At 39.7% G+C, this 3,498-nt stretch overlaps 1 non-coding gene across 1 annotated transcript; it reads right to left on the bottom strand.

Moving 5' to 3' along the window:
* Nucleotides 1-245: 245 nt before the first annotated feature.
* LOC127077087 (small nucleolar RNA R71) lies at nt 246-352 on the bottom strand. The gene has a single exon (XR_007787071.1). It is a non-coding gene; the product is annotated as a small nucleolar RNA R71 (small nucleolar RNA).
* Between the last annotated feature and the right edge of the window lie 3,146 nt (nt 353-3,498).

The following is a 3,498-nucleotide window of genomic DNA, read 5'->3' as shown; positions in this document are numbered from 1 at the left end:
AAAACCAGTTCTCTAGTAATCCCACAGAGGACCCAAACTTTCATCTGTCAGTGTTTGTGTAGTACGCAGACACATTGAAAGCTAATGGTGTAAATCCAGAAGCCATACGACTATGTTTTTTCCCCTTTTCTTTAAGAGATAGAACTAGAGATTGACTCCAGTCTCTACCATCTAACTCAATCACTACATGAAACGAATTGAAGAAAGCCTTCTTAGCACGATACTTCCCACCTAGCAAAACAACTATGTTAAGAATCCAAATCAATGGATTCAAACAGAAAGATGAAGATTCACTTTTCAAAGCATGGGAAAGGTACAAGGATATGATGAGTCTTTATCCACATCATGGACTTGAATAGTGGCTAATCATCCACACCTTTTACAATAGTCTCCTGTACAACACTAAATTAACCTTAGACGCTGCAGCTAGTGGCGCTCTAATGGACTAACCCTACCAAGATGCCTATCAACTCATAGAAAACATGGCACAAAATCATTACTAATGTGGAGGTAGCAAAATCCAGTAGAAAAATACCAAACGAGAGACAATATGTATGAAGTTAATGGCATGGACCATGTCAATGCCAAGGTAGTCACCCTTACGCAAAAGATCGAGAGTTTGACCGTAACTCCAGCAGCTACCATCGCTATTGTGACACCTAATTGCGAGCTATGTGGGGCCCATGGGCATAACACTCCCAAATGTCAATTATTGGATGGAACTTCGTCTGACCAATTGAACTATGCCCAAGGAAACCTGTACTCTAATACTTACAATCCTGGCTAGAGGAATCACCCTAACTTTTCTTATAAGAACAACAATGCATTGTTTTCTCCTAGCCCAACACCTGCTACTCTTCTCAGTTATCAAAAAGCCGCACCCACTGCTCCCTAAGTGCCTAAGAAGTCGAATCTCGAAATAATGATGGAAAACTTCGTTGCATCTCAGACTCAACAAAATAAGGAATTTATGGATTAAAACATTCATAACAATGAGTTGGTCAAACAATTAGCAAATAAGGTAGACGCTTTAGCCACGCATAACAAAATGCTAGAGACACAAATATCCCAAGTAGCACAACAATAAGCAGCTACTGTTTCCTCAATTGGCCTTTTTCCTGGCCAACCACAACCAAACCCAAAGGGACACACTAATGTTATAACACTGTAAAGTGGGACAAAATTGGATGGCCCGGTTGATCCTAGAACAAACAACCAGATGATTAGTAAGAGAACTGAGGAGACATATAAATGTTAGCTCAGATTTTCGACGCCCATTAAGAATTACCAAAAAAGGAAATCATATGTATAACTGTTTTTCGACCAGGAGGTGATATTCGACTAGCTAGGGGGTGATTCGACTGAACAAGGGTAATAAGGATCAACATATAGTTGAGACTCCAGAAATATCTCTTAAAAACGGTTGAAAACGGTTTTCGATCAAAGATTCAAAATTCAAATAAGGGGGGAACTTGGCCCTTATCGAAAACCGTTGAGAGTACACGTGAAGCATAATGGATTATTGCATACATGCAAGGCGCCATGTGTCTCGACGTGATTGAAGAACCATCAGAAACGGTTATCTCGATCCAGTATAAATATAGGGTCTTAGTGTTAGAAAAAGGGTGTGTCAAAGCATGTACAAAAACCTGTACATTTACCAAGTACTCGTGTGAAGAAGAATCGTAAATCACAGAACGTACGTTTGTTTACACCATTGTTAGTTACTTCAAAGCAATACAAATTTATCTTTACTTTTTTTTCCAGAAATACACTTCTTTACTTCTTCATTCCAAACACTCTTCTTTTACTTCGTCATTTACAGTCTTAAGATTTCCTTGCTTTCCACATTTACTTTTGTCAGTTGTTTATTGCTACAAGTCCTTTACAATTTCTCTCATTCATATCAACCTTTTTATTAGTTTTCAAACTCTAATTTTACGCTTACTATTGGAGTGTTCGTTATTACTAAAACTCATTTTCAAAACAATTAGCACATGTCCTAGGATCAATCTGATCGATCCTGCAAGTAACCAAATTTAAAATTTTGGAAGATCAGCAGTTGTTTACCGATTTTCAAGGTAAACAAATTGGCACACCCGGTGGGACCAGTGCTAACATTACGAATTGTATGTAGTTCTGGTTGTTAAGTTTTTTTTTGGGAAAAGATTCGTTGTATGTTATTAAGAAGTGGTAAAGTAGCCATAAACAACAGACAACGAACAGGGAGAGAATCCCATACGAGGATCGAACATGTGAATGCACTAGATACCCAAAACTCTCAAAATCCATGTAACATAATGCCCCCTTCTTATTCGATAGGGGCAAACACGGTCACAACACATGTGTCCAAAGTAGTTCCGTCTATGGTGAGTTTGATGCCTACCCATTCGATCTCCCATTCTGAACCAATTTTAACCTACATTGGGCCTAGGGGACCTCATCATACTCCTCCACCAATTAGAGATATCCCAAATAGGTTGTTGGTACCCCCTGGTTTCTCAATACCACTTGGTAGTCGAGAACAGCCGTATGGAATGCCAACTTCAGTAATGGCCAATTTACACAACACTGGTTCTACTTTTTCAGAACCAGTGGTTAACATAAATTCTCCAGTACAAGGCTCTGGAGTTAACATGGGTCGAACTAACCAATCTTAAGGTTTGAGACACCCAACACAACTACCTACTCTTACCAATAACCCCACGGCAGCATGGAGGCAACAAATGGACGAAAGCAGCCATGAAATGGTTCGGATGTTGAACCAGACTTTGACCACTGTATTGAATCCTCTAATTCAAAATACGACTCAGTTGAATCAACAGATGACATCACATGTGGCGCGAATGTCTGAATCCCTTGGTGTACCACAACACCAACGACACCTTCCTAGAGATTGGGTAAGAGAAAATCAAGAGGCCACTTTTGAAGAAGACCTCACTATTAACCAGATCCCACAAAACCAAGGGGAAGTAGCAGTACCCCCTAGGATTGAACCAAAAATACCCAGGGAACCAAGGGTATTAATGGTGAATAGAAACCAAAATGCCGATGATATCATACGACAAGTTCGACATGATAATGTGGCAGTAGATAATAATCTAGCAGCTATAGTCGAAAGAATTATGGTGTGAAATGGGATAAACTTCGGCCTTAGAAGGCCAAATTATACGTCACCTTTGTTAGAGTATATCTTGCAGGAAGAATCACCCCCTAGAACCAAAATCCCCAAATTCACTAAGTTTTTTGGGGATACCACTGAAGCCATTGTCGAGCACGTGGCTAGATATTTAATTGAGGCAAGAGATATGTCAAACAATGAGAGCCTTAGGATAATTTTTTTCCAAGTTCTCTCACAAAGAATGCTTTCACATGGTTCACCACCTTGCCCGAAAGTTCGATCCACACTTGGAACCAACTGGAAAGAATGTTCCATGAGCAGTTTTACATGGGGCAAACGAAGATAAGTTTGAAGGAATTGGCTAGTATCAAGCGAAA

The sequence above is a fragment of the Lathyrus oleraceus genome, chromosome 4 (assembly GCF_024323335.1).
Source record: "Lathyrus oleraceus cultivar Zhongwan6 chromosome 4, CAAS_Psat_ZW6_1.0, whole genome shotgun sequence".
Classification (NCBI taxonomy): domain Eukaryota; kingdom Viridiplantae; phylum Streptophyta; class Magnoliopsida; order Fabales; family Fabaceae; genus Lathyrus; species Lathyrus oleraceus.
Note: the sequence above shows the minus strand (reverse complement) of the source record. Positions and strands in the feature narration are given on the sequence as shown.